The sequence below is a fragment of the Schistocerca serialis genome, chromosome 6, assembly GCF_023864345.2.
Source record: "Schistocerca serialis cubense isolate TAMUIC-IGC-003099 chromosome 6, iqSchSeri2.2, whole genome shotgun sequence".
NCBI lineage: Eukaryota > Metazoa > Arthropoda > Insecta > Orthoptera > Acrididae > Schistocerca > Schistocerca serialis.
Genome location: NC_064643.1, coordinates 451476036 through 451488893, shown reverse-complemented (window position 1 = coordinate 451488893; position 12858 = coordinate 451476036). Strand labels below are relative to the sequence as shown.

General features: G+C 43.6%; 1 protein-coding gene and 1 non-coding gene across 2 annotated transcripts in view; both read right to left on the bottom strand.

Annotated features, from left to right (window-relative positions):
- Positions 1-12858, bottom strand: part of LOC126484194 (uncharacterized) — a 549250-nt gene that overhangs the window by 455392 nt on the left and 81000 nt on the right. The window lies entirely within an intron of this gene.
- Positions 4169-4243, bottom strand: Trnas-cga (transfer RNA serine (anticodon CGA)). Its single transcript has one exon. It is a non-coding gene; the product is annotated as a tRNA-Ser (tRNA).

Genomic DNA, 12858 nt, shown 5'->3' with positions numbered 1-12858 from the left:
TATCAGATATTAGATTGTAAGGCCTACCTGGCACCAGATATAGACTCAGATCATAATTTAGTAATGACGAAGAGTAGAATGAATCGTTGAGGCCAAGCGGTTCTAGGCGCTTCAGTCTGGAATCGCGCGACCGCTACGGTCGCAGGTTCGAATCCTTCCTCGGGCATGGATGTTTTTGATGTCCTTAGGTTAGTTAGGTTTAAGTAGTTCTAAGTTCTAGGGGACTGATGACCTCAGATGTTAAGTCCACATAGTGCTCAGAGCCATTTGAACATTTTTTAGAGTGAATCGTACGAATCGTGTGAAAGAATGAGTGTGGAAGGAAGTGGAATATTGAAGTAATCAGGAAGGATGAGAAGCGTTTGAAGTTCACTAAGAATATGGATACTGCGATATGGAATATCACAGTAGGTAGTTCAGTTGAAAAGGAGTGAACATCATTAAAAAGGACAATCACAGATGTTTGAGAGTCCCGACATAGATACGAGGAAGGTAACTCAGAAGAAACGTTGGATGGCAGTAAAAATACAATCTAAAACAAAAAAAATGTCCCACAAAGAAATTGTCCGAATGAAATGAATCGGTAGATTCGATGTACCAGTGCATGTACACACAAAGAAAGTCTATAATTTTTTTTAAAAAAAAATTGATGATGTATTCAAGAGAAAGAGCATAACAAATTAAGCACATCAATAACGCCTTGGTCACCTGTGGCCCTTATGCAAAAAGTTATTCTGCTTGGCATTGATAGACCTTTCGGGGTATAAGGTTGGGTCCACGAAACTCCTCTGTTCCTAATGTTTCGTTCAGTGCAGTTTTGGACGAAACAGTAGAGTTACGTGGACCACGACCTTATACCGCGTAAGATTTATCAACAGAAATGTCATCCAGTCGTGAAAGTCTTCATTTTATAATTGATTGATGGAATTGTTATATGTCCTCCTGTGGGATATCGTGCCAAACCTTGTTCATTTGGCGCGTTAGATCGTCAAAATCCCGAGATGGGTCGACAGCCCTGCCCATAATGCTCCAGATGTTCTCAATTGGGGAGAGATCTGGCAACATCGCTGACCACGGTAGAGTATAGCAAGCACGAAGGCAAGTAGTAGAAACTCAAGCCGTGGTCGGGCGCGAGAGGAACAACAGTCACAATCTGGAGTCCAGCCAGCGACCACAGGTAACAACATAGCTCGCAGCACCTGAGGAGGGTTGGGTCGATCGCCGAAATACGGCGTACACAATGGAAACATCGACTTCACTGAGTACCCGGATCACACCATTAACAAACAGTTAATTACGTGACTGCTTCAGAAGTGATAATTAACATTTCGTGACTGACCTTTCTACTTCAGAATTACACAGTAACTTAATTTCTACCTCGTCGACTTGTGTTCATTCATACTTTTGGATTATAGATAGCCACCAGCTGATGGCACCCGGTCAACTGCCGCACGAGATTTCGCGGCCACATGTGAGACTCACTCTTGCCACGGAGCTACTACAGTAGCGTTTAGTCAACACGATAAACCGACGGTGGTCAGGGAAGGGCAGACATCGGCGCTATGTGCTCGAGCAGGAGGGGCGCAGCGGGGGCACGCGATCGCTGCTGCCGGAGGCCGCGCCGCCTCCGGCCTTCGCCCCAAATGCGGGAGCGCCAGCCAGCCTCGTTACCGCAAGTAGGCCAGCCAGGCCCGGCCCATCGTACCAGCATGAGGTTCTTCCCCACACAGGTTCGTCATTTAACCAAATAAACACTACTCAAAACTCAGTTTGCACGTGGTGGCTGAGCTGTTCTAGGGGCTTCAGTCCGGAACCATGCTGCTGCTACGGTCGCAGTTTCGAATCCTGCCTCGAAGATGTATGTGTGTGATGTCCATAGGTTAGTTAGGTTTAAGTAGTTCTAAGTCTATGGGACTGATGACCTCAGATAGTGCTTAGAGCCATTTGAACCTTTTTTTTCCAGTTTGTACGCAGTTAAACGTACAGTACCTGATAAAAAGTGCCCAGACGCCCTTCGCCTTTTTCAAGTCTTGAACTCTGTTGGAGTCGCTCTCAGTGAGATGTCTGAATGTCTGTGGTGAAATGGCAGCCTATTCTTCCAAAAGAGACGAAACCAGAGAAGGTAGTGAGGTTGAATGCTGGCGTCTGGAGCGAAGGCGTCGTTCTAACTCAGCCCAAAGACGTGGGTTCAGATCGGGACTCTGGATAGACCAACCCATTTCAGAAATGTTATTGCCCACAAATCACTGCCTCGCAGAAGCTGCTTTATGGCAAGGCGCACTGTCTCGCTGATGCAAACAATTATCATCTCCGAACTGTTCCTCTATTGTACGCTCTACATAACGCCGTAAAATGTGCTCATATCCTGTAGCATTTACCGTTCATCTAAGCACAATAAGAGGACCACACTGTAACCAAGAGGAACACCCAAATACCTTAACAATATATATGAAGTCTTCACGGGTTGTCAGGCAAGTAGCATCGTCGTCTCGTAGCAACGTTTCGATGGAATGCGTCTCCATCATCTTCGCCTGAAGAACACCAAGAGGAACACCCAAATACCTTAACAATATATATGAAGTCTTCACGGGTTGTCAGCCAAGTAGCATCGTCGTCTCGTAGCAACATTTCGATGGAATGCGTCTCCATCATCTTCGCCTGAAGATGATGGAGACGCATTCCATCGAAACGTTGTTACGAGACGACGATGCTACTCGACTGACAACCCGTGAAGACTTCTTGTACGAAATTCGCCGAGAAAGCCTGCACTTGCATATAACCTTAACAACGTCTCCTCTGAACTTCACTGTTGGCATTAAACATGATAACAGGTAACCTTCTCCGGGCATTCGCCAAACCTGAACACTTCGGCCGGATTATCGTAGGGTATGGCGTGATTCACCACACCAAATCATTCGCTTCCACTCACGCACTGCCCAATGGCGTCGTTCTTTACACCACATCAAACATCATTTAGCAACGACTACAGAATAGAGGGGCTTATGAGGAGCTGCTCCACCATTGTAGCCTGTTCATTTAACTCCTGTACACACTCACTGTGTTAGTTGGACTAGTTGTAGGACTTTGGAACTCAAGTCGATCCTTCCGTTGATTTCATGCGATATTGAACAGCCGCCCTGCGCTATGCCCGACCGTCCCTGTCTGTTAGTACCTCAGGTCTGCATGTCCTGGGCCTAGTTGTGGTTGCTCCTTCGCGTTTCCACTTCACAGTAAAATTACCAACACTGCACTTGAGAAGCTTTGGAAGGGTCTAAATGTCCCTGATCGATCTGTTGCTCAGGTGACATCCAATAACTACGAGGGGCGTTTGAAAAGTCCGTGCAAAAATAAAAACTACATACGTGTTTGGGGTAAACCTTTTTTTCTTTTTCGACATAGTATCCTTTTAGACTTATACACTTCGTCCAACGCTGTTCTAATTTGTTGATCCCTTCCTAATAATAGGAATTGTCCAAGTCTGTAAAATAGATATTAGTTGCAGCACTCACCTCCTCGTTTGAATAAAATCTTTATCCCTCCAGCCATTTCTTCAAATTGGGGAACAAATAGTAGTCCGAGGGACCCAAGTCTGGAGAATAGAGTGGATGTGAAACGAGTTGGAATCCTGTTTCCAATAATTTTGCGACCACAACTGTTGAGGTGTGTGCTGGTGCATTGTCGTGATGGAAAAGGACTTTTTTGCCGTCCAATCGCCGGCGTTTTTCTTGCAGCTCGGTTTTCAGACGGTCCAATAACGATGAATAATATGCACCTGTAATAGTTTTACCCTTTTGCAGATAGTCGAAGAGGATTATCCCTTGCGAATCCCAAAAGACAGTTGCCATAACCTTTCCAGCCGAAGGAATGGTCTTCGCCTTTTTTAGTGCAGATTCTCCCTTGGTAATCCATTTTTTAGATTGTTGTTTGGTCTCAGGAGTATAGTAATGTATCCATGTTTCATCCAAAAAGACGAAACGACGCTTAAAGTCGTGCGGATTTTTCCTGAACAGCTGCAAACACTTCTTGCAACACTTCACACCATTCCGTTTTTGGTCAAGCGTGAGCAATCGCGGAACCCATCTTGCGGATACCTTTGTCATAGAATGAGAATTTCACTCTGCAGCGGAGTCTGCGCTGATATGAAACTTTCCTGGCAGATTAAAAGTGTGTGCCGGGCCGAGACTCGAACTCGGGACCTTTGCCTTTCGAGGGCAAGTGCTCTACCAACTGAGCTACCCAAGCACGACTCACGCCCTGTCCTCACAGCTTTACTTCTGCCAGTACCTCGTCTCCTACCTTCCAAGCTTTACAGAAGCTCTCCTGCGAGCTCTGTCATATCCAAATGTTTATGCTAAATATTATGAACCCATTCATTCGAGATGCCCAAAGCATTAGCAATGTCACGCACCTTAACTCTCCAGTCATCGATCACCATATCATGGACTTTGTAAGGGGTCCGTAGGCCCTTACTATAAGTTTGCACTCGGCACAGGTCGACAGGGCAAACAATCGATAGTGTCGGGTTGCGAGAGCGAGTGTGAGTTGAGTCAGTTCCCAGGTTGCGGGCCGAGCGGTGTGGAGGCCTGTTGTTGTAATGCAAGGTTTACCGACATAGGGAGTGGCCATCGCCGCGGTTTAACCCCTTTGTGTTAGAATAATACGGGAAAGTGAAGAAGTATAATTACGATAGTGATATTTCTGTGCCGATATTTGTGGTTTCGCGTCTACCGCGCCGGCATCATTTGGATTGCAGTGATTGTATTAGCGTGTGACGATTATGAATAACGAAGAAGCCTTTGCTGAGATTAGCCATAATTAAATACGAGTATGTATGACGAAGGCAGTGGCTGCTCCTTCTTTTTTGTGTGTTTTTGAAACGAATATAGGTCCTTGATTAGTGAAGCTGTGTTGGTGTTTCTTCTTGTCACCGGACATTTCATTATTACAGCATTTGAGAAGGACAAAATGGAATGTAACAACTCCGTAGCAGTCAAATCCGATTTCCAGCCCCATTAGGTACACGGTCACATTAATTAATAATTATTTGGGCTGCTATCAGATCCGGATCGGGTCGAGATGCATAAATCTGACTTGTTACAACTTTATCAATGATTTCTGGAGTCATAACCTCCACAGGGCGTCCAGAACGTTCAGGATCACTTGTGCCCATATGTCCACTCCGAAAATTTTGAAACTACTTATAAACTGTTCTCATCGAAGATGTAGAGTCACCGTAATGTTTATCAAGCTTCTCTTTGGCCTCATGAGGCGTTTGCCTTTCATAAAGTAATGTTTAATCACCACACGAAATACTTTTTCGTCCATTTTTTGACAATCACTCGACTTCCTCGATTCACGCGAATGCTAAACACAAAGAAATAGACCAATATGGCTGAAACTTGGTGTGCGTTCTTTCCACAGATGCTACTAACTAACATGACCACGATACGAGCCGGTGGTGCCATCTCTCGGACTAGGCACGGACTTTTGAAACGCCCGTCGTAATCCACATTCCGAGTCACTGAGTTCCCCTGCCTGGCCCTTTCTTCTTGATTCAAATGGCTCTGAGCACTATGGGACTTAACATCTATGGTCATCAGTCCCCTAGAACTTAGAACTACGTAAACCTAACTAACCTAAGGACATCACACAACGCCCTTTCTTCTGCTAATGCTTCTCTAATGACAACGCAATAATCCTCGCCTCCTTTTACATCGGCGGATCCGCCTGTCGTGACATATAGTACTCAATTTCACATTCCATAAGAGTGTCAGAATATTTTTTATCAGCATGTGCAACGCGCATTGCCGCGCATCATACCGAAACATCGTACTGAAGAATGTGAATGTTTCTGAGGCTTTGAAACGCATTTCCGTCGTCTACACTTTCAGAAATAAATGTTGTGATGACGAACCTACTACACAAATGTACTAAACCGTTACTCAAAAAGAAGGAATATAGGGGTTTAATGTTTCGTCAATGATGAGAGGATTAGACAAACTCAGCTGCACGAGGAAGCATTCCAGCATCGTGTGTACGCGGTTTAGGAGAATCATGAAAAATCTAAATCTGGATGGCTAGGTGGTAAATAGGAGACCTCTCGTCCCAAATGCGAGTCCAGTGCTTTCAAACACTCTGCCGCCTTATTCAGTACCATCGCCTGAATCCGGCTGTTTGCATTATTTGGACTACGCTGTACTATCTCAGTCACAGAAACACGTTTTCAGAAGTGCCCCGCACCTTCGATTACTGACTATCTCACTCTCGCATTTTGCTACACCACATATGTTCTGCTGTATATCTTGCTGAAAGAACAAGCCTTAGTGAATTTGGAAAATATGGGGTCTGCCGTGAAGTATACCCCGATGTCCCATGCGTTGGAGCATTCGTTGCACGAAGGCGAAGGTCCAGGGTTGAGTGAAACTTTTATTCCCGTAAGAAAATGTTTCAAATTGCATATCGAGTGATTGTAAAATTCGGAAGAGATCTGTTAAGAAGGACTGGATTCGTATTTAACAGAACCGCGGTGTAAATTGCAGTCGAACGTTCATCACAAGCCTCCGTTATCTTTGCATCATTAAGACTGTAGCCGATTCCCTCATTCGTCATATCCAATAGATGTAGTGTTTCGTCTCAGATGATACCGTATAGGTCTGCGTATTTCAGCTGATATTCTTAATAGTCACTGTTAGCCGTAACGTAAATTTCTCGAATTCCCGTAGCTTGTCTTATTTACATTCCTACTTGGTAAATCATACCTTCATAACTTGGACTTACTTAAACTTGATATATCTTAGGTGATATTTACGAACGGCTTCTTTAACATGCAGTGTCACTTTAATTAATTTTATAAGGCTGCTTTTAATGAAACGTAATGCGATTCAGGAAAGCAGCGCCTGATAATTGAAATACTGCATCTCTGGTAACGCAAAAAGTCGTATATTAGTAGAGCGTACGTTACGTTGATCGTAAACATGTCCTCCTGATTATGGAGATATAATGTTCCGAAATGGTATTGATTGGAATGATCAAGAAAAGTTATAGTCACTCGCATGATTCAATTAAATTACGTATATTCAACCGGAGGTCCAACTCTGGCCTTTTTTTCTTTCTCTCGTCAAGGAAGAATGTGTGGACAAGACTTGAAGCAGTTGTCTGTGGTATCACACGAGACACTGATCAGCTACAGGTTCCTTGCGTGTGATCGATACATCATTTAGACTTCCTCAGACCATTCATTAGTCGTACCAGAGTTAGATGTCAGTCAATACGTCAACAAAGTTAAGCTCTAACTAAACTATAGATTAAACAAAAATTAACATTCCTGTTTTTAAAGTGACGATACAGAAACAAAATTTATTTAACATTCAAACAAATTAAAATAACATTTTTGTGGGCGTTTTTGTCTATATTCAACATGCATATCTCAAATAGAGATCAAAGTTCATTGTTGTTTTCATTGTTGCCACAGTCGAAAAGTCACTCAATGTATAAACTGAGGGGAATGGAATCTGTGCGTTCAAGTCTTTTTCCGATAATAACGGATGCTCGCCACCAACTTTCCACCAAATGTTACCACTTATGATTTCGTAGTGTGCTGTTTTCTTGATTTTCGGGAAATTGCACTTTGTCTCGAATTCTACTGTCTGAAAATGTTTACTCATTCGCTGAAATGTCCTAGAACCAAAGCATTTACTTGTCAGTTACACTAAATTTTTTTTTAAAAAAGTTGCTACTAAATTTATTACTCGACATAAGCCGCCTTATTTCACCCGAAAACAAGCAGTTTTCATTGCCTGCTTCTTGCTCCAGTGTCATTTATGGAAACGTACAAAGCTCCTCAACTTCCACCCTGCGCCATAGTTCCTTGGAAACCTGGGTTAAGCTTATTTATTTCTGAAAAATAAATAAAAATGGTTTATCTGTTTCCAGAAAGTTTCACATATCTATTATTTTGGTTCGGTAAGCAAGTGAACAACAGACTATCGAGAACTTGGAAAACAAGCGAGGCTATCACTATTGAATGACAGAAAGTCCTCCACCAAGCAAGTGCCCCACTACTGTACGAGGCGGTCGCAGCTGGCTGCGGTCGGATATCAAATGGCGTCGCTTCACAAGCTGTGGCTTCCGACACACCGTATCATTCGCTGATGTTTTTTAGACAAGTGTTGGTAAAGGTATTTTGTAAATATAAGAAATACTGAAGTCTTAATTTTAAAAATATTTCAGTTTATTGACTGAACCGTAACTGAATGCTTTTTGTTTTCACCCCCTCGGAATATTTCATTTTAGCCGAGAAATGCAGATTATTCGCAAGTTAGAAACTACTGATGCTGCTGGGGGGAAAAAGGTTTTGCTAAAATGGAAACGTACCTGGCAGCTATCCAGTCCTGAATATGACCTAGATATGAGCTAGTATTTCCTACTAGCAGGCGGGAATAATCCCCGACTCTTCCTTATCCACAATCAACGTGGTTAAGGTATTGTTATAAAATGACATGGGCGGATCTTAAAACTGTGCTATTATAGAAGTCACATTCAGACTTAACTAAACTGATTGACAGAAGTTTTCAATTATGAATGCAAAGAAGCTCGCTTTGACAAATGTAGTAATTTTAAAATAGCCAGAAAAGAGCGCATACGATTCTTAGCATGAAAATTTCTATTGACATAGCGCCTAAACTATTGGCCCTTGTTGTCTGGAGGCTGACTATACAGGGAGGTCTCTCGAAAACAGTGAGAGCAGCTTCTCTGCTTGGGACCAGTCTAAAATGTCTGACTCTGAGAAAAACAGTCAAGTCACTAAAGTGGCACTTCTTTTATGGTCATCCTAAATGGGTCTTTCTACCAAGTTCTAAAAGGACCACTCTGCACTGTGAGTTTGTTAACCTCTGGTGACTTTTTAACATCAACCTAACCTCTTATCCTAGAAAAACTTGTTTTTAATGGAAATAGTCATCTATTTTTTAATAGAAATCGACATCTTGACGATTCCATGAAATTTTCACTCAGCAAGGGAGTGGGCGTTGATATGTAACTTTCCTGGCAGATTAAGACTCTAAATAGGGACCTTTGCCTTTCCCGGACAAGTGCTCTACCCATTTTTTAAATTTATTTTTTGATCTGATTTTGTTCGTTCTATTTGTTCGGAGCGGACGTCCTATCACGCTTGTTCAAGTACGTCTCCGTTCCGTTAACTCAGATTTTTACAATAAAGTGCGACTAACCCTGTGACCGAACACACTGAGCCACCGTGCGGGTGCGACTGACCTATCCAAGAACGACTCACGACCAGTCCTCACAGCTTTAAATCCGGCAGCACCTCGCCTCTACTTTCCAAACTTCACAGAAGTTCCCCTGCGAAACTTGCAGAGCTAGCACTCCTAGAAGAAAGGATATTGCGGAGACATGGCTTTGCCAATGCCTGGGGTATGTTTCCAGAATGAAATTGTCACTCTGCAGCGGAATGTGCTCTGGTATGAAACTTTTCTGGCGGATTAGAGCACTTGCCCTCGAAAGGCAAAGGTCCAGAATTCGAGTCTCGGTCCGGCACACAGTTTTAATGTACCAGGAAAGTTTCATCTTGACGATTATTTGCAGTTTATTAATGCAACTATGCATAGATTAGGGGCATTAATGAACTGCAAATAATTCATAGATTCTACCCCCCCCCCCCCCACCCGTGAACCATGGACCTTGGTACTGCTGGGGTAGCGATACAGATAGGAGTACCGTAGGTGCAACCACAACAGAGGGGTATTTGTTGAGCGGCCAGACAAACGTATGGTTCCTGAAGAGGGACAACAGCCTTTTCAGTAGTTGCAGGGGCAACAGTCTGCATGATTGACTGATCTGCCCTTGTAACATTAACCAAAATGGCCTTGCTGTGCTGGTACTGCGAACAGCTGAATGCAAGGGAAAACTACAGCCGTAATTTTTCCCGAGGGCTTGCAGCTTTACTGTATGGGTAACTAATGATGGCGTCCTCTTGGGTAAAATATTCCGGGGGTAAAATAGTCCTCAGTTCCGATCTCCAGACGGGGACTACTCAGGAGGACATCGTTATCAGGAGAAAGAAAACTGGCGTTCTACGGGTCGCAGCGTGGAATGTCAGATCCCTAAATCGGGCAGGTGGGTTAGAAAATTTAAAAAGGGAAATGGATAGGTTAAAGTTAGATATAGTGGGAACTAATGAAGCTCGGTGGCAGGAGGAACAGGACTTCTCGTCAGGTGAATACAGGATTATAACTGCAAAATCAAATAGGGGTATTGCAGGAGTAGGTTTGGTAGTGAATAAAAAAATAGGAGTGCGGGTAAGCTACTACGAACAGCATAGTGAACGCATTATTGTGGCCAAGATAGACACGAAGTCCACGCCTACCACAGTAGTACAAGTTTATATGCCAACTAGCTCCGCAGATGACGAAGAGCTTGGAGAAATGTATGATGAGATAAAAGAAATTATTCCGATAGTGAAGGGAGGCGAAAATGTAATAGTCATGGGGGACAGGAATTCGATAGTAGGAAAAGAAAGAGAAGCAAATATTGTCGGTGAATATGGAATGGGGATAAGGAATGAAAGAGGAAGCCGCCTGGCAGAGTTTAGCAGAGAACATAACTTAATCATAGCTAACACTTGGCTTAAAAATCATGAAAGAAGGTCGTACACGTAGAAGAGGCCTGGAGACACTGGAAGGTTTCAGATAGATTATATAATGCTCAGACAGAGATTTAGGAACAAGGTTTTAAATTGTAAGACATTACCAGGGGCAGATTTGGACTCTGACCACAATCTATTGGTTAAGAACCATAAATTAAAACTGAAGAAACTGCGAAAAGGTGGGAATTTAAAGAAATGAGACCTGGATAAAGTTACAGAACCAGAGATTGTAGAGAGTTTCAGGAAGAGTATTGGGGAACGATTGACAGGAACGGGGGAAAGAAATACAGTAGAAGAAGAATAGTAGCTTTGACAGATCAAATAGTGATGGCAGCAGAGGATCAAGTAGGTAAAAAGACGTGGGATAGTAGAAATCCTTGGGTAACAGAACAAGTATTGAATTTAATTGATGAAAGGAGAAAATATAAATATGTAGTAAATTAAGCAGGCAAAAAGGAATACAAATGTCTCAAAGATGAGATCGACAGGAACTGAAAATGGCTAAGCAGGGATGGCTAGAGGACAAATGTAAGGATGTAGAGATGTATATCACTAGGGGTAAGATAGATACTTCCTACAGGAAAATTAAAGAGACTTTTGGCGAAAAGAGAACTATCTGTATCAATATCAAGAGCTCAGATGGAGAACCAGTTCTAAGCAAAGAAGGGAAAGCAGGAAGGTGGAAAAAATATATAGAGGGTCTATACAAGGGCGATGTACTTGAGGGTGATATTTTGAAATGGAAGTGGACGTACAGGAAGATGAAATGAGAGATATGATACTGCATGAATAATTTGACAGATCAGTGAAAGACCTAAGTCGAAACAAGGCCCCGCGAGTAGAAAACATTCCATTAGAGCTACTGATAGCCTTAGGAGAGCCATCCCTGACAAAAGTTCACCATGTGGTGAGCAAGATGTATGAGACAGGCGAAATACCCTCAGACTTCAAGAAGAACATAATACACTACTGGCTATTAAAATTGCTACACCAAGAAGAAATGCAGATGATAAACGGGTATTCATTGGACAAATATATTATACTAGAACTGACATGTGATTACGTTTTCACACAATTTGGGTGCATAGATCCTGAGAAATCAGTACCCATAACAACCACCTCTGGCCGTAATAACGGCCTTGATACGCCTGGGCATTGAGTCAAACAGAGCTTGGATGGCGTGTACAGGTACAGGTGCCCGTGCAGCTTAAACACGATACCGCAGCTCATCAAGATTAGTGACAGTTGCTCGGCCACCATTGACCAGACGTTTTCAATTGGTGAGAAATCTGGAGAATGTGCTGGCCAGGGCAGCAGTCGAACGTTTTCTGTATCCAGAAAGGGCCGTAAAGGACCTGCAACATGCGTTCGTGCATTATCCTGTTGAAATGTAGGGTTTCGCAGGGATCGAATGAAGGGTAGAGCCACTGGTCGTAAAACATCTGAAATGTAACGTCCACTGTTCAAAGTGCCGTCAATGCGAACAAGAGGTGACCGAGACGTGTAACCAATGGCACCCCATACCATCACGCCGGGTGATACGCCAGTATTACGATGACAAATACACGCTTCCAATGTGCGTTCACCGCGATGTCGCCAAACACGGATGCGACCATCCTGAAGCTGTAAACAGAACCTGGATTCATCCGAAAAAATGACGTTTTGCCATTCGTGCACCCACGTTCGTCGCTGAGTACGCCATCGCAGGCGCTCCTGTCTGTGATGCAGCGTCGAGGGTAACCGCAGCCTTGGTCTCCGAGCTGATGGTCCATGCCGCTGCAAACGTCGTCGAACTGTTGGTGCAGATGGTTGTTGTCTTGCAAACGTCCCCATCTGCTGACTCAGGGATCGAGACGTGGCTACACGATCCGTTACAGCCATGCGGATAAGATGCCTGTCATCTCGAGCAGCAATATAGCGATACGATAAACCGCAATCGCTATAGACTACAATCCGACCTTTAACAAAGTCCGAAACGTGATGGTACGCATTTCTCCTCCTTACACGAGGCATCACAACAACGTTTCACCAGTCAAAGGCGGTCAGCTGCTGTTTGTTTATGAGAAGTCGGTTGGAAACTTTCCTCATGTCAGCACGTAGTAGGTATCGCCATCGGCGCCAACCTTGTGTGAATGCTCTGAAAAGCTAATCATTTGCATATCACAGCATCTTCTTCCTGTCGGTTAAATTTCGCGTCT